The following is an 18950-nucleotide window of genomic DNA, read 5'->3' as shown; positions in this document are numbered from 1 at the left end:
TCTGAATTTGGCTCAGGTCATGATCTCGCAGTTTGTGAGTTCGAGGTCCACGTCAGGCTCTGTGCTGACAACTCAGAGCCTGGATCCTGCTTCACATTCTGTGTCTTTGTCTCTCTCCGCTCCTCTCCTGCTCACGCACACGAGCGTTCATGCACTCTCTCTCTTTATCTCTCTCACTCAAAAATACATAAAGATTAAAAAAAATTTTTTTAAAGCATCATATTCTATAGAGAAACATTCATGAAAAGAAGAGTCAATTAATGAGGTAAACTTCACTGTTGTTTTATGTTAGGATTTAAATTGCCACAGCCACCCCAGCTTCAGCAACCATCACTTGGGTCAGTCAGCAGCCATCCACGTGGAGGCAAGACCCTCCACTAGCAAAGAGATTATGACTCACCGAAAGCTCAGATGATGGTTAGAATTTTTAACACTGAAGTATTTTTAAATTAAGGTATCTACATTGTTCTTTTTATGACAGAACGGTATCGTACAATTAATATGCTGCAGTATACTGCAAACCTAACTTTTATATGTGCTGGGAAACCAAACAATCCATTTGACTCATTTTATTGTGATACTTGTTTTATCATGGGGGCCTGGAACGGAACCCACAATATCTCTGCGGTATGCCTGTGTCGGCAAGGCACAGTCATCCAAGCTGAAAACCCTTCTGAAGATGGCATGAAGTACCTTGGAACAATTCAATTAGCTAATCACAGATGGTTGCCAGATATGCAGTCTCAACTTTCATTTCACTAACAAATGTCACAGTTAAGAAAATCTGAACTTTGGGAAATTGGGGGTGATTCCATGGGAAGGGTAACTTCTGTTCTTGTGGTGACTCCATGAAGTCACGTGGAGGAATCTTTGTAGTAATTAGTCATCCAAGAATGAGTGGTCAGCACCACCCAAAAAGTGAGACTTGGGTTGCTCATCACCCTGAAGTTTCCTGTGTAGAGGGCACTCTGAACTTGCGGCAAGACGAAGGGCACTAACAATAATACAACAAATATATTAAACTGAATTTGATCATCAAATTAATACATTCCATAAGTATATCCTACCTGATTGATATGAATTAATATGTGTCAGTGTTTATGACTATTTTTGAGTAACAGAATCCTTTGATAAACTGATACAAAGTTTTCTTCAGAGAAGTGGACATATTGATAATCACAGGCAGATAGTCAGGCTTTTGCAGGCAATCTAAGGTTTCAGAAACCCTGCAATTCATCCAGAGATGACTAAACCAAGGTTGCGGGACACCTTGGTGCACTTGATCTAGTATGAAAATCCACATTTTTCTACTGTTTTAACGGCATAGGAACTACACTTGAAGTTTGCACTTGGGGTCGTGCGGAAGAAGAAGGAAAGTGTTTAAAAGTGATCTCTGTACTTGACATTACATCCCGCGGGCCTATATCCTTTGCTTGACACAATTAAAGGAATACGTGTCACACTTAGCCTAACTTCTGAGAAAACTATGTATATTTTTTTGTTTGTTTTTATCAAAAGTTCAAGTTTATTTTTGTGATAAAAAATGTTCCTTTAATCCCAATCTTTTTTATCAGTCCTAAACAGTACTTGATAGGAGAATTAATGAATGGATGGATGAATGAATTATTTAGAGATCTCTGGAAGGAAGGGTAAAAGAAATGATTTAATTATCTAGCGATTCATGCCCAAGAACCCCCATTAGGTGTGGTTGAGTCTCCAAATTTTTCTTCCCAGAAGGAAGATAAATTGTAACTCCATGGAGAACTTTAAGCCTCATGGTCCAAGACAAAAACAACCATCGGATTAGAACATACATAACTACCTCTAACTTCTAGTAGGAGCAGAAACACCATTCAGTACATCATCTGATCCCATAATACAGAAGAGGTATTTGGTTTGATTAACATCTGATAAAGGATAGCAGCTCTATTTATCTTGGGTCTCAGAGGCAATGAATTTCCTTCCTCCCAAACCCAATACTGGAATGGTTTTGATATTTCAGATACACAGTACCATCATGAAGTATGATACCCACTGTTCTGTATCAATTATCAACATCTGCAATTCAAACTCTGTATGAACCTTACACACTAAATCACCAGATTCATTTAAACCCAACAAGTACTAAAAATCCATCTAGGCTTTTGGATAACACTTTGCAGGTACTCTACCTACAGAGAAGCAGTAGGAGAGAGAAATGTGTCCCACTCCCTTCTTTACTGTCTGGACCTGTTAATATTCAGGAATATAAGACAGATAAGGCCCTCATATTCAAAATTTATACACACACATATACACATAAACACATATACATATATATGCATATACATATGTATGTATATATACATACATATATAGATGCATATACATATATAGATACACATATACATATATGTACATATATGTATATATAACATTTTTGAAAAGGTATATATAATTTAAAATATCAAATAACTTCTGTTTTTATAGGACACACTCAATAGCATCAAGAAGTTGACCCAAAGCCCATTTACATATTAAAAATTCTTGACCTTTAAAGAATATATTGTATCTACCCTAACAGAAATTTTGAAAAGGTAAAATATTTTTTATTTTCCCCTACTACTGGAAATGGTAAAATAAATAAATAAAAGGGTGACATACCAGTAAATTCATAAATAACCATCCATCATTCAATTATGACTATTTTAGCTAGCATTCAAATGTGTATCAAGAATTAAGAATGGCCAGCAACAATGACACTTCTCAAAGTGACACACACAGCTGAGTGGCATCTCCAATGCACTAAATCAAGTTCAGTTGAAGAAATGTAAATGTCTCCAAATTTTTTTAATGTTTTATTTATTTATTTATTCATTCATTCATTTATTTATTTATTTTTTTGAGAGAGAGCACAAGTGGGGGAGGGGCAGAAAGAATGGGACAGAGGACCTGAAGCCTGCTCTGGGCTGACAGCCCAGATGTGAGCGGATGTGGAACCTGAACTCACGAACTGTGAGATCATGACCTGAGCTGAAGTTCAAGGCTCAATCCACTGAGCTACCCAGGCGGCCACGTCTCACAGAGACACAGGGAAATGTTTCCTTCTGTTCAGCATTTTAGTAAGGCAGGAAAACAAAAACTTTGTCCAGGGACATCTGTGAGTCCAATTCAGTGTCCTTCAAAGAATGACCTGCTGAGCTTGGAGGTGACAGTGAATGGCAGAGTTGAAGCTCATTTTGAAGATGCTCCCAACTGTCAGTCTTGCAAGAGACACAATGTAGTCTCTGATAATAACAGGGTTGGTTCATTACCTACTGAAAACTTCTTTTGTGAGATGGAGTACCCTCAAGGCAACAGAGAACTTTCAACTGCCTTCATAATTGGCAAGAAGTCATTGGTGAAATTAACGCCTATTACCCACAAGTACAAGGAAATAATCTAAAACAAAAGCCTTCTTCTAGTAGATATCTGCTTTTTAAATTGGCCATAAAATTGCAAGTCAGACTTCTGAGATACAACTAATGTCGACAAACACCTATAGAAAGGAATAAATCATGGAATCATTCCCTTCAACAGCAACTCCTAAAAATGAGAGAAAAAAAAATAACTCGGTGGCCTTTCAGAGAATTGGTCTTTTCCTGGCCTCTACCAACTGCCACAGAGGTTCCTTAAAAAAAAAAAAATGTTTATTTCTGAGAGAGATGGAGACAGAGCAGGCACGGGGGAGTGGCAGAGAGAGGGAGAGAGACAGAGTCTGAAGCAGGCTCCAGGCTCTGAGCTATCAGCATAGAGCCCGACGCAGGGCTCAAACCCATGAACTGGAAGATCATGACCTGAGCCAAAGTCAGACACTCAACCAACTGAGCCACACAGGCACTCCCCAATCACTATTTAAAATAGGCAATGTATTCATGAAAATCCCCTCATCAAAATTTAGCATGACAAGATTGTAAGACAGTTTCCTTGATTGAAATATCTTCAGAGGATTTCAAAAATTATCCGCTAAAACCTGAAAATAGCAAATTGAGAAGTTTTAGGCTACATTTTATATATTGACATATTAATGGGAATTATTCCATTAAATCACTATAACTGATAAAGTGACTGCAGTTTTATCCCACTCATCTAATGGATTTATGCACACTGAAATAACACCTTCTTTGATTAGATTCATTAAGCACAATTTGCATTTTAAAATACTAATTCCAGGCATAAGATAGCCATGGTCCTAAAAGATAACTGGCAAAGACTCTTGAAGAGTATGTCTCCATTATGTGGATAAGTAGTAGTTCTTCTTTTAAATGTAGTTTCCTGAATTGATAATTTAACTATTTTAAGATTATAACGATTTCAAGACACTCAACTTTTTTTAATCGGTATTCTTATCCACAAAAACAGATTTGGTGCTAAATAGTATCTAAAGTTTCCCTCAGCTAGGCTGACCATAAAATTTATCATCCAGATGAGGACACTTTTGATATTACAAGAGGGTGCCATTAATAATTACCGTGGGGGTGGGGGTGCCTGGATGGTTCAGTTGCTTAAGCTTTCAACTCTTGGTTTCAGCTCAGGTCATGATCTCAGTGTTTGTGAGTTTGAATCTGGCCCTGGGCTGCTCACTGACAGTGTGGAGCCTGGTTAGGATTCTCTCTCTCTCTCTCTCTCTCTGCCCTCCCCCGCTCATTCTCTCTGTCTCTCTTGAAATAAATAAGCTTAAAAAATTTTTTTTTAAATAATTACCCTGGGAAAATAGCTACAAACTAGAACTATCCCAGGCAAAGTAGTACATATATTCACCCTCCTTTTATCAGTACTTGTTTTCAGCTATAGAAAAGGGCTTGAACTGCTGTGTCAACTAGAGGTCATTAACATTAGCAAATAGATAATTTTATGTGTAAAGTGTGTGCTGCTAAAGGAATTAAGAAATAAGTTTTCGGGGTGCCTGGGTGGCTCAGTGAGTTAAGGGTCCCACTCTTGATCCGGTTCAGGTCATGATCTCACGGTTCGTGGGATCGAGCCTCACATCCAGCTCTGTGCTGACAGCATGGAGTCGGCTTGGGGTTCTTTCTCTCCCTCTCTTCTGCCCCTCTCCTATTCAGGCATACGTCTCTCCCTCTCTCTCTCAAAATAATTAAACTTCAAAAATAATTTTTTTAAATAAGTTTTTATCTTCTTCCAAGCTTAATTATTCTTTGAAATGCTTTTTTGCAGTCTCAGTTTGTTTAGCGCATCTACTTTTGCAACAAGAAAGGAAAAATGTCAAGGCAGGTCCTTATGAGCTCTAACTTTCAAATTGATTTAACTTAAATTCCACAGAAGGGATTCCCTCCTTTCAAAGGACACATTCAAAGTTTCCTAAATCCAAGGCCCCAGGATTTTATTCTGTGTCTTTGGTTCTTCATTCCTGGACCATCATTAACAATCACAAAGTGATTGCAATTGCATTTTCCGTGATGTAGATCTATCTGTTGCTGTGTTCTAGAGTCATTTTGCAGCTGAATATTGTATATTTATTGCACAATAAATTTTGCATATTTGTTGATAGCACAGACACTGGAAGGTAAGGAAACTTCATCTATATGTATTATAAAAAAGGATGATCACCCTCCTTTACTTATATTTGCATGTTTTTCTTTAAAAAATTTTTTAATGTTTATTTTTTTAAGAGAAAGAGAGGTACAGTGTGAGAGGGGAGAGAGAGAGAGAGAAACACAGAATCCGAAGCAGGCTCCAGGCTCCGAGCTGTCAGCACAGAGCCTGACACAGGGCTCAAACTCGCAAACCATGAGATCATGACCGAAGCCGAAGTGGGATGTCTAACCGACTGAGCTGCCCAGGCGCCCCTGCATATTTTTCTTTATATATTTCTATATCAATTACCTACTATTGCACAATAAAATAACCCAAAATTTAATGACTGAGAGCAGAGGTCAGCATACTTTTTCTGTGAAAAGCCAGAGAATAAATACATTTGACTTGGAGAACCAAAAGAAAGACAAAATCAGAGATAATATGTAGACTCCTAGGTGACAAGAGAAAAAAACATGTTCCCACCAAAATTTTATTGACAAAATCCAAAAGTACAATAATGGCTGAACACATCTTTTTTGTAATACAGATCTATTATTAAAAGAATGGAATTTTTCTTTTGGCTAATCAGGGTACAGAGTTCACGTTCCCTCAATAGTAAAAAAACATGGCCTCTTTCTCTGGCAAAGGCTTTGCTTGCTTCTCTGAAACAATGTCCTTCTTGGGAAATCACCAGAAGGTATTGTCTCCATGTCTCTATCTCCCTTTTGGCACTCCTATACTGCTCACAAACTGTTGGGTAATTTTTCAAATGGGTTAAAAGCCCAGAGATAAGTTTCTTGAGTTTGAATTCTAGACATACTATTCATTAGCTGTGAAATCTTTGACTACTTATTTAACCTATTTAGTATCTGTTTCCTCATGAGATGATTAGTTGTGTTATAATCACAGAATTATTGTAAAGGTTGAATGAATTAGGAGCACCTGGGTGGCTCAGTCAGTTAAAGCATCTGACTTTGGATAAGGGCATGATATCACGGTCTGTGGTTCGAGCCCCGTGTCAGGATCCATGCTGACTACTCAGAGCCTGGAGTCTGCTTCTGATTCTGTGTCCCCCTCTTTCTCTGTCCCTCTCCTGCTCAGGCTCTGTCTCTCTCTCTCTCTCAAGAATAAATAAACATTAAAAAAACAATTAGGGGTGCCTGGGTGGCTCAGTTGGTTAAGTGTCTGACTTCGGCTCAGGTCATGATCTCTCAGTTCGTGGGTTCAAACCCCGCATTGGGCTCTCTGCTGATGGCTCAGAGCCTGGAGCCTGCTTCAGATTCTGTCTCTCCCTCTCTCTCTACCCCTCCTCTACTTATACTCTATCTCTCTCTCTCTCAAAAATAAACATTAAAAAAAACCCATCTAATGAGTTAATAAATGCAAGAATTTAGAACTGAATGCGACATACTATACAGCACTCAATATAAATGCTCTCCCATGGGGGCACCTGGGTGGGTCAGTGGTTGAGGCTCTGACTTCAGCTCAGATCATGATCTCACAGTTCATGAGTTCAAGCCCCATGTCAGGCTCTGTGCTGACAGCTCAGAGCCTGGAGCCTGCTTCAGATTCTGCCCCTCCTCTGTCTGTCTGTCTGCCTCCCTCTCTCTCTCTCAAAAATAAATAAACATTAAAAATTAAAAAAAAAATGCTCTCATTTTTTGTATTTTTCCCCAGACTTTTTGAGATATAAACTCATGCTTAACTTGCTCACCATGCAAAAGCAGGCTGCAAGTCAGAGTTGACCTGCAATGCGTAGTTGGCCAACCACGGACTTTAAGGTACAACGATATAGTATTGCTCACAACTTTGTGGGTTGACTGGCTGGTTTCTACACTGTTTTTTTCCCAAGACTCAGACATACTTCTGCATTCAGCTAGTGGGTCAGCTATGCTGGAAGGTCTAAGAAGGCCTGTTTCGCAAATTCAAAACCATTTAGTCCTTTTACCTGCATTAGTCTAGACCACCCGTAATAATTTCAAAGTGGTTTTCCAAGAAGAGGAAGGTGAGAGCTGCAAGGTCTCTTGAGGCCAACACTTCAAAACTAGTGCAATATCACTTCTGCCAAGGTTACAAAGCAAGCTCAGATTTTGAGCATGGGAACATCTACTCCATCTCTTGATGGGAGGAGCTCCAAAATATTGCGGTCTTATTTTTTCAAACTACTACAACTTCCCCCATGCCAAGGCTCTCCAAACCCAAGAAACCATAGACTATGTCTTAGTATCAAGAGAAGTTACTCTTTGTACTTTGGTACAAAGTTGCATCTATTGTAACACTTAGCCAATGCACCTTATATCATAGTTATCTATGTATAAGACTTAACTGCTCTCCTACATTGTGTTATCTTTTAGGATAGGCACCACGTGTCCTTCACATCAGATCATATGTATAAAATTATTTTGTTGAAACCTCCAAAGCATTCTAGAAATGCAAGATATTTTTATGATAGCTTTTGCCATTAGTCTTTCTATTACTAGCACTTGACATGATGCCTCTTCTTGGTTAAAGCAAATGATCATTTGCTTCTGGCTATTTGTAGTTTGCAATTTTAAATATTAAGGTTCACATGGTCTAATAAATAAATCTTTTCTGAACACATGTTTTGTTTATTTAGAAGTGGAGGCAAGGGAAAGAGAATGAGTTTTGGCTCATTAATTATCTTAGTGAAAAATATTTACTGAGAACCTACATGATAGGTGGTATGCTAGTGTGCATACTACTTTGAGAGTGTCTCTTAGAAGAGGGTCCACATGGATAAAGGTAATAGATAAAACTGTAAAGCAAAATTTAATATAGCAAAATTAGACAGCAGTAACCATTTGATAACTCCTTCTCCTTACCTCCACTGTCCTGTTAATTTATTTCTCAAATATCACACAAAATTCACTTTCTCCTTCTCTTGACTGCCATTGCCTTAGTCCAAGCTTCCCTGGCTATTGTGATAAAACCTCAACTTTTCTTACCACATTCACTCAATGCCTCCCCTTAAATTCACCAACTCATTCCTCTTTATCCTGTAATTTAAGTTACTTTTAAGAGGGAAATCTGATCAAGATAGTTCTAATTAAACCTTTCAATGCTTCCTTTTATCTTCTTAGGATAAAGATAAAATCTCCCAAACTATCCTCCCTTATTCCCCTTCTCCTTTGCCATGTGCCACCTAGTGATATTAACATATTTTGATTTATCAAACTCATTGCTATCTCCTTTGAATTACAATTATTCTTTGTATTTGAGCTGCAATGTCACTCTCTTCTGAGAAGACTCTAATCCACTCAACCAGGGGGAGAGAACTTTCCATCCTATGTCTGTGCATGTTTCACATTCTAAGATGCTCAGTAATCTTCCCCATGAAGACTTCAATCTTTCTTGATTGCTATCAAGGCTGGCTTCTTAGGTATGCAAACTGTGCAGTAACACCGAATCCTACACTTAGAAAGATCCCGAGTTTGGTTTAATGCTGCACTGTCACTGTACTGAAATTACCAATAATTTTCAAACAAAAAGTCCACGTATTTTGCACTGGGCCCTGCAAATTATGTAGCTGATTCTGGTTGTCATGTTATCCACAGCTTTTTAAAAAAAATATTTGTTTGTTTGTTTGCTTGCTTGTTTATGAGAGAGAGAGATTAAGAATGAGTAGGAGAAGAACAGAGCGGGTGGATGGGGGGACAGAGAATCCCAAGCAGGCTCTGCTGTCAGTGCAGAGCCTAATGCAGGGCTCAATGTCACCAATTGTGAGATCATGACCTGAGCCAAAATCAAGAGTCAGACTCTGAACTGACTGAGCCACCTAGGTTCCCCCATTCACAGCTTTTCATACAGTGCCTAAATCACCATAGGCACTCAATAAACATATGTACGTTGAGTGAACTACCCATCTCCCACTTAATTTTCTTCTTCTACAAATATAAAACCCTGTGGTATTAATTTATTTAGTCTTCAATTAAATATTTGGACTATGAATCATATTGCAGATCCTGAAAATGTCACAAGGTTATACCATGAACAACTGCTCTGTATGTTATCTATGCTTTTTCCCTGTTTTTCTACATTGACTTGATGGTTTCCCCAAGACCATTTCTCCCTTTCTCATCCTACATAGCAATGAAACAAAAATTCAAAATTTGAGCCTAAGTAAATGATAGATTAAATGCAAATTTACAGAGATAAAATTTTCCTCTCAAAAACTGAATGAAACTACAGATGGGCAAAGAGTGAAGTAAAAAGATATTTAATTAGAGGGAAAAATGAAACAAAACAAAACAAAACCTTGAAGGGAATGGAGACCTAAAAGCAGGAAGAAAATAAAGGGTCTTCCATCAGAGGGATCATGGAGAGACTGGGAGAGATCCAGGGCCAAATTGTCCTCAACTGTGGACCCCATACAACATGCTACTCATGAACAACAGGACCCCAAGATGGAGGTGGGTAAGTGGGCACAGAACACTGTGGATGGGAGCCTAGAGTGAGAACCTGCTTCTGGGCGAGGTAGAACATTAAACAATCTGAGAAATTTCCTGTGGCGTGGAAAAATAGATGTCATGAACTGTCCATGTCCACCCAAAATTCATATGTTGAAATCCTACCCCCAATGTGATGGTATTAGAAGGTGTAGATTTTGGCAGGTGATTAAGTGGATCATCTTAACCCATTCTAAAATTTTACTGAGAACTATTTGATTGTTGAGAATCAAAGCTAATAGTAAAACGTCAAAATTTTAAAAAGGTACATTTCATGATACATTGCATTGTGCTCTTCTTTTGGGGGTTCAGAAAAATTTAGGACTTTTCAATAGAGGTCTAGTAAGTGATTTATTCTGTATAAGCCATACAGCTCTGGTAACTAAAACACAGAAAGGAAAAAGGATGAAATTATATCTTGCTGAGTAAAAATTGATCTTAAAAGATTTTCTTTACACTCATTAAGAAGATTAACATAATATCTTCTGTATCCCAGGGAATCAAAGTGGATTTAGGCTTTGCCTTTGGCAGGTGGTCTATAAAAAAAGGCTTGAACATGTTTGACTGGAGCTCCACTGAAGTGAAGCCTGTCGTTAAAAAGTCCCCGTTTACTGTAAGACTGTAAGTCATTAGGGCTAAAGCAAGCAAAATGAAGGCACAAAAGAATAAAACTTCGGTTTTGAATTTTTTTAATGAAAGTACGGGACTTACACCTTTTTCTAGATTTTGGTATAAGACTTGATTCTTTCCTAGATATTGGTAAGATTGTCATCAGTGTTTATTCCCCGTTTTCATATATCGTGTCTCCGCCTTTTAAAATTTTCAACTCCTAATTCTAAATTTTCTTCTCCTCTATTTCAGTTCCACATACACCTCTCTAAGCCCCGATTTCCTTATCTTTAATTCTGTCATATTGAGTACATTTACAGAATTTTTGCAAAGGGATTTCATAAGATACTCTGTATAAACCTTGTTGTTTAGTAGATGGTTAAGACTTCATTAAATTGTAACTAGCACTGGTACTACTATGATCAAGCTCATATAGGATATCCCTAGAACCTATAGCAAATATACTGTTATTACTTAGAAATCAGTTTAGTCTTCGTTCTCTCTTAGCAGAATGCTTTAGGCATGACCCCTGGGACATCTACCTGTAAGTACTGTGGCAGACATATTTAGTATTCACATATCCTCCCTGTGTTCCTCAACATTTTCCATTGAAATAAATTTTGATTTAACTATGGCACCATATAGCCTACGGTTTATTGCAAGTTTAGACAATGAGAAAGGGTATGAAGAAAGGCAGCCAAGCTCCAAGTAAGATCCATACAGACAATTCAAAATAATTTGGACATAAGCCATGAGGCGATAGGTGAAGTAGAGTCACCTCCATTGACTCTTACTTTCAGAATAGTTGGTAGTCACTTCTTCATCAATGCTAGCAGTTTCCAAGTGGTTTCTCATTAAATACTAATGATAGCCATGAGGAGTAGATTGATCTCATTTTCTTCATTTTATGGAGAAGTAGATTGAGTTTTTTTTTTATTATTTTTTTAATGTTTATTTTTGAGACATAGAGAGACAGAGCATGAATGGGGGAGGGTCAGAGAGAGGGAGACACAGAATCCGAAATAGGCTCCAGGCTCTGAACTGTCAGCACAGAGCCGGTCGCGGGGCTGGAACTCACGGACTGCGAGATCATGACTTGAGCCGAAGTCGGCCGCTTAACCGACTGAGCCACCCAGGCACCCCTAGATTGAGTTTTTATTTAAAAAAAAAATTTTTTTTTTCAACGTTTATTTATTTTTGGGACAGAGAGAGACAGAGCATGAACGGAGGAGGGGCAGAGAGAGAGGGAGACACAGAATCAGAAACAGGCTCCAGGCTCCGAGCCATCAGCCCAGAGCCCGACGCGGGGCTCGAACTCACGGACCGCGAGATCGTGACCTGGCTGAAGTCGGACGCTTAACCGACTGCGCCACCCAGGCGCCCCTAGATTGAGTTTTTAAAGAGCTTAAATGATATTCCCAAGCTCGGTATAACCAAGTGGTTGAGTTTTGGAGTCCAGTAGACAGGTGGGACATGTGAGATTTGGGGAATACTGTTTACTTCTTGGAGTCTCAGTGTCTAGATTTCAAGGGGTCATTTCATGGTTTGAATAGGATAATTTATCTTTAACAGTAAACATTAGCTATTGCTGTCACAAAATTAGTAAATGATAGAATAGGCTTCAAACCTAGGCTTCTCAGACTACAAACCTATTCTGAACCACTGAAAACAACTCCCCATTTTGGCTGATAATGTAGTGCTCCATTAGCCAAATTGTTATTTTAACCTCAAGTCTGGGACTGCATGCCCTCTAAATCTTAGAAAACTTGACATTTCCAGTTCTTCTTGTCAAGTTCTTGACATCGTCTTTCTTCTTCTTCATTCAGTAAGAAAGGGTATGATAATAAGTGGTGGTTCATTTGATAAACATGTTTTGGGGATCTATTATGTGCTAGGCAATAGACCAAATGCCAAGGCTACCAAGAAGGGCTCACAATCTAGAAGATAAGGTAGATATACACTAGTAAATGTCAGTCAGCATAATTAGCATTATTTAAAAAAATATTATAAAGAGTTTATGGAAACTCTGTGGATCCTATTGAACAGCTAATCCAAAGACAAAGAAAATTGTCAGAAAAAATAAATATAAATGATTAATAAAAGTCATTGGAAACTAGAGTAAACTGTGTTTTTATTTACTAATATCTTGTTCCCCTGCCAGAAAGATTATACTTTCCCCAACCCCTTATATCAGGTTGAGCCATGTGGCCTACCAAGAAAATGTGAGCAAAAGCGGCATCTCTTTTAGGTAGAAGCTTTAAAAGCCTACCCAAACTTTTCCATATTCTTTCCCTTTGTCTGTAAATGACCAAATGGTAAATATTTTAGACTTTGAGGGAATGTATAGTCTCTGCTGCATATTTATTCATTTTTATACCAACCACTTAATTTTTTAAAAAAGCATTCTTAGCTGATTGGCCATACAAAAACAGATGACAAGTTAAGTCTGGGTCACAAGTTTGCCAACCTCTGTTCTACCTAATGGTTTGTGGAGTGTGGAGAATGACAACATAGGGCAGAGAACCCAGGTGACCCATGATGGACATGTGGCATGATGACAAATTCCTGTGATGAGCTACTAAGATTTCAGCATTATTTGTTAGTGTAGCATAATCGAGCTTATCCAAACTGACAGGAAAGCCTGAAACATTCTACCCGGAGAAATTGGTTTTTGTACAGTGTTATATTTGAGATAAATTTTGAAGGAGGCATAAAATCTTGCATCCTTAGAGAAAAAGGGAACTAGGCATTTTAAGTAGAGAATAGAGATTGGGCAAAAGTTTGGATTCTTGAATGTGTATGGGCGAGGATAGGAGGAGGGACAGATGGACAGGAAAAGGCCAAGTGGGAATAATAACTGAGAGGACAGCATTATTGCATTATCATCTGGGATGGTAGAGTAGGGTGTGTTTTACAGAAGGATACTGCTTAGAACATTACTACCTTTATTTGTAGAAGTTCTTTCCAATCATTGAGGAAAAGTCATAACAGAGAATAAGCAATGTTGCTATCTAGAGAGAGAAAGCTATCCCAGTCTACTGTACATAAGCTAAATATTCTGAAGAGTGCTTCAAGACTTTTATCATTTGAACAGTACTTCCTAAAGGAACTATAGATTTTACAAAGGTTTTGATGATGTCTTCATCTCCAATATCTCAATCCTCAAGAACCAAGAGTGAGGCTAGGATCACTTTAGTAGTGAATCAAATGACTTTTAGGCTTAATATCTGATGTCAAAAACTCAAGTGAAGTGGAAACACACATACAGTACCTTATAAATATGATTTGATGTAACAATTTTAATCCTTTAGCCTAATCAGTGGAGAAAATATTTTTTCTAGTATATAATTATTAAAGAGTAATTTATCAGCCTAAATATTGAAGTATGGGGTGATAGTGATGAAAATACAACTGACATTGAAATTGATCACCTTACAATTAATCAAAAACTCACAGTTTATAGAGCCTTATAGTTTATAGATAAGCTAATGTGGATAATTTGTATTTTGAATCTCCCACTCCATCCAACTTACATTAAAAAAATTATCTTAGGTATATATTTATTCCAAATGAATATTTTGGTTATATATAGGGGTTTTTTGATTACTCACATTAATAACTTTTACCCTTTTAACTAATTTTTAAATGTGTAAATGTAAAATGCCAGCATTTTTTTGTCATCTTACAATGCATTGTCAGTAGTTGCTTTTCAACTAAAATAGAGTATCTCTGCAGAGATATTAGGATTGGCAATATAACTATATATATCCCCGTTACTCTGGATACTGACAATGCATTTTTATTAACATATTTACAAAATTTTCCAGATAAATGTTAAAGAATTTTGACAAATTGAGAAGCTGACCAGCTAACCAGAAACTTACAATCACTTCATTTTATCAACAGTGACATTTTAAATTATTCAACCATGAAAGAGATGGGAGATGGAATAAAGGAGGGGGGGAGCATTTCTCTGAAAGAAGAGAGAGTTAGGGACCTTACAATTATGATCCGAAGACCTCTCTTTCCAGTGATCTAATTTTTTTCTAATTTCCACTGGGAACTGATATGATAATTTTCAATAAAATTTTAGCTGACAGGCTGCAAAAATCTTTCTACTAGGTGTCAAAAATGAACTCAGCACAGAGACAAATAAGGCAAATCCCAAAGCTTAAAAATTTGTCTGGGAGGATGGAATATAGAGTCAGCCATATAAAAGGAAATATGAATTTCAATGAGGTAAGCACAATGATAAAGTGCATAACGAGGCACACGTGGCAACAAAGAGAATCCTGTAAGGGCAAGGATTCAAGAAATGTTCTTGACATAGGAGTAAGATGTCTAAATTGAGTGGTAAGTGATATATAAGAGGCAGGGAGATGAAGGGAGAAGTAAGCAGCTTGGGCATCCCAAACAAAGAAAAATCCTTACAGGGATTCTTACTTCTTACAAGAAGTTCATTTCTAGGATTATTCTTTTCTTATATATAAAATTATTTGGAAGCCCCATACTTATACCAGTAAATGTATAGTATAAGTATGTATTACAGTGTAGGCTACTGCATATCTTACAATATAGAATAGTGTCCAGGAACTTCTTGGGAGAGAAGGGGGAGAACATGGAGAACCAGCTTGTTGGTAGAGAAGAGCCTTACTTCTTTCCTACATTAATCTAAGTTATGGGTTCCAGAGAAAGTTTCAACCAAAGATTTATTCTTTATGTTTTGACATCAAACTGTATCAAGGTTTAGCTATGCAAATAATTTTGATATATGTAGAATAAGTGGAATAATACAATAAAGTAATATAGATTACATATATATATATATATATATATATATATATATATATATAAAATGTTTATTTATTTTGAGAGAGAGAGAGAAAGAGCATGAGTAGGGGAGGGGCAGAGAGAAAGAAAGAGAATCCCAAGCAGCCTCTGCACTGTCAGTGCAGAACCCAACATAGGGCTCAATCCCATGAACCATGAGATCATGACCTGAGCTGAAGTCAAGAGTTCGACGCTTAACCGACTATGCTACCCAGACACCCGATTTTTTTGTTATGATATAGACTAAGTTATTAAATAAAGATATTAACTGAAGAGTGAGCTAATCTATTTCTTTTTTTTAGTGTTTATTTATTTATTTTGAGAGAGAGAGAGAGACAGAGGAAGGGTGGGAGAGAGAGAGAGGGAATGTGAGTGGGGGAAAGGCAGAAAGAGAGGGAGAGAGAGAATCCCAAGTAGGCTTCATGCTGTCAGCACAGAGCCTAACTCAGGGCTCAATCTCATGAACCATGAGCTCATGACCTGAGCCAAAATTAAGAGTCAGATGCTGAACCAACTGAGCCACCCAGGTGTCCCAAACTATTCTATTTCTTAGTTTAGGTTGATGGAAAGTGATAGATTCTTGAGAAAACAAAGTTTCTCCTTTTATTTGTCACTTCCAAATGGTTAATATATTTAACGCATTCAACTGAGAATTGTGGAAAATCCAGGAGAAATGGAGTAAAATATACAAGACCCAGGTAATTAATAAGTGGGTGATCTATAGTAAATTAGCCTCTATGAAATAAATCAGTCAGAGAGGGACAGATATTATGTTTTCACTCATATGTGGATCTTGAGAAACTTAACAGATGACCATTGGGGAAGGGAAAGGGAAAAAAAAAAGTACAAAGAGAAAGGGAGGGAGGCAAATCATAAGAGACTCTTAAACACAGAGAACAAACTGAGGGTTGATGGGGGGTGGGAGAGAGGGGAAAGTGGGTGATGGGCATTGAGAATGACACTTGTTGGAATGAGCACTGGGTATGATATGTACACCAATTTGACAATAAATTATATTAAAAAATAAAAATAAATAAAAATCACAAAAAAATAAAAGAAAGATTTAGACAATCTTAAAAAACCCCCAAAATTAGCCTCTATGAAAAGGAATAGTGCCCACCCAATCTACTTCACAGAATTGTGACATCTTGGGACAGGACATTTGGAACTGTAAAACATTAACAAATGTCAACTATTTTCATTCTTGAAATGAATTTATTGTCTTTTAAAGACTTTACTGTCTCTTCCATTCCTCACTGGTTTATCTATCTCCTTTTCTTCAATTTATATGACACACAATTTATAATTTAATTATATAATTCATCATCTTGTTTTTACTGCTTCTTGGGCTTGTCTCTCCAAATTGGGTACAGACTGATTACCATACTAATTTTTTTTTTTTTTTTGCTGTCCTTAATTCACCTAACATGGAGCTGAGCCCATTTCTTATAGTTTCCCTCCTTTAGTTAATCTCTGTCCATATGTCCAAAAACAATCACAAGTCTGATCATGGTGAATTGAATTGCGTTGGGTTATTTTTCAGAGCGTTTGTTTCCCAAGTTGCAAAGGCAAGGAAACCCTGGCATTGGATCCAAGTTCCAAGTAACCAATTGAGTGTGAAGGTCAGTGACACTCACAGAGACCCAACTGTTCAACAAGAACTAAGAAAAAAGGGTCTGCCAAGACAGAAGGAAGACTGGGAATTAATTAGCTTTTTAGTAACATATACTTATTGAGTGCTGTGGGAAACCCAAACCCATGGCAATGGCCTCAATTTAGACATGAATCTTACCTTTTCAGAGATAAGGCAAGAACATCCTCTTCTCTCATCATTATCTTTCACAACACATTGCGAGTTTGTTTTGTTATTTTTTTTTTCTCATGCATTATTCTATAACCAAGAGAAAACCACGTTTAAAGATTTAGAAGATTGTCACTCACATCTTTCCCCGGGCTCAAGCCAGATGTAAACTTTCCTCTGGGAGTCGGCAGAAAGGAGTTCCTTTTTCAGGATCACATTTGGTTTATAGAGATGTGAGTAGATGCTTTCCTCAGAGTGCAGAAGCCAAACTGGAAGACTCATTCAGCAGGATGTGTTCTTTGAATGCTTTGGAAATAAAATATGTTCACAAGATGAAATAGTTTATCGTGCTCCTAAAGTGCTTGATTTGCAAGTTGGAAGGCTCAAAAATTCCTAAAAGATTCTATTGTACAAAAATCCCAGTTTTCTCCTCAAGGTCATTGGTCTTGTATGCTAGCGTTCCATTATTTAGATTCCAAGGCCCTTTGCCAGGAGAAATATTTTTCAAGTCAGTAATAAACACTGAATAATAAAGTTCGCTAGTTTGTTTTTGTTTCATGGAACAATGGCATGGGACTTTCTTCTCTGGATGTAAAATACAGAACTCTAAAAAGTAAAGACTAAAGGAATAAAATCTCAACACTCAAATGTATTGTGTAGATAATTATACATTTCTGTGTTCTATGTACCCTAACATATGGCAATCTGTCTTATTTTAGAAATTATGTGTACATTCTCTACCTACTTCATTGAGAACTTAAGGTCACTTTTATAAGGACTTTCAGTAAAATAGAAATAATATGAACCATCTAATAACATCAATATTTAAAACACAAAAATAAAGACCAGTAAAACTCGTGAACATCTATACAACTATAGCTGAATAGAAAATTAAGCACTCAACTTCCTCATTCATGAAGACAGAGGAGAGGAGACACAGTCAGTTATGTATTTAACCTTCTCCATATCAAGACGTCTAAATTTTTTAGGGGGTGCCATGTTTTCAGAAATGAGGTCCTAAAAACAACTTCTCATGCAGGGTTTCAAATTCTGTCATTTACTGGCTGTGTGACTTCTACAACTTACTCAACATCCCTCGTGTTTGTTCTTCATGTGAAAATGGAGGTAATAATTATAACAAACTCATAGGGTTATTAAGAAGACTAATGAACTAATATCAGTGAAATAGAATAGCGCCTGACACACAAAAATTGCTATATCGATATTTGTTAAATGTAATACAGGAAACACATAGAAATGTAGTGGACATTTTTAATAATGTTTCCTCCAAAAAATGCAACCGTAGATTTCATGTGGATATCATGTGTAGAGGCCCTTCCTAGAAACTGAGACCACAGTAACAAATCCCAGCCTAGTGAAAGTATTAGTTGTCAGGGACTTGAAAAATGTATTCCAAGCATATAGCTTGTGTGTGTTTGTGTGTGTGTGTGTGTGTGTGTGTGTGTGTGTGGCAATGACTTTTTAAAATGTTTTGAATTAATTTGTTTAATTTCAGGTTAGCATAGAGTATAATATTGGTTTCAGGAATAAAACCCAGTGCTTCATCACTTACATATAACACCCAGTGCTCATCCCAGCAAGTGCCTTTCTTAATGCCCATCAACCATTTAGCCCAACTCCCCACCCACCTCCCCTCCAGCAACCCTCAGTTTGTTGTCTGTCTCTCATGG

At 37.3% G+C, this 18950-nt stretch overlaps 2 long non-coding RNA genes across 3 annotated transcripts in view; one reads left to right on the top strand and one right to left on the bottom strand.

Annotated features, from left to right (window-relative positions):
• Nucleotides 1-17741, bottom strand: part of LOC128312797 (uncharacterized) — a 47598-nt gene extending 29857 nt beyond the window's left edge. For both annotated transcript variants that reach the window (XR_008292541.1, XR_008292542.1), the window contains exon 1: nucleotides 17400-17741. This is a non-coding gene — a long non-coding RNA (uncharacterized LOC128312797). The remainder of the gene's footprint in view (nucleotides 1-17399) is intronic.
• Nucleotides 1-18950, top strand: part of LOC113600615 (uncharacterized) — a 61952-nt gene that overhangs the window by 18231 nt on the left and 24771 nt on the right. The window lies entirely within an intron of this gene.

Source organism: Acinonyx jubatus, chromosome F2 (assembly GCF_027475565.1).
Source record: "Acinonyx jubatus isolate Ajub_Pintada_27869175 chromosome F2, VMU_Ajub_asm_v1.0, whole genome shotgun sequence".
Classification (NCBI taxonomy): Eukaryota; Metazoa; Chordata; class Mammalia; order Carnivora; family Felidae; genus Acinonyx; species Acinonyx jubatus.
The sequence above is the reverse complement of the archived record's forward strand: the minus strand, read 5'-3'. Positions and strand labels throughout refer to the sequence as shown.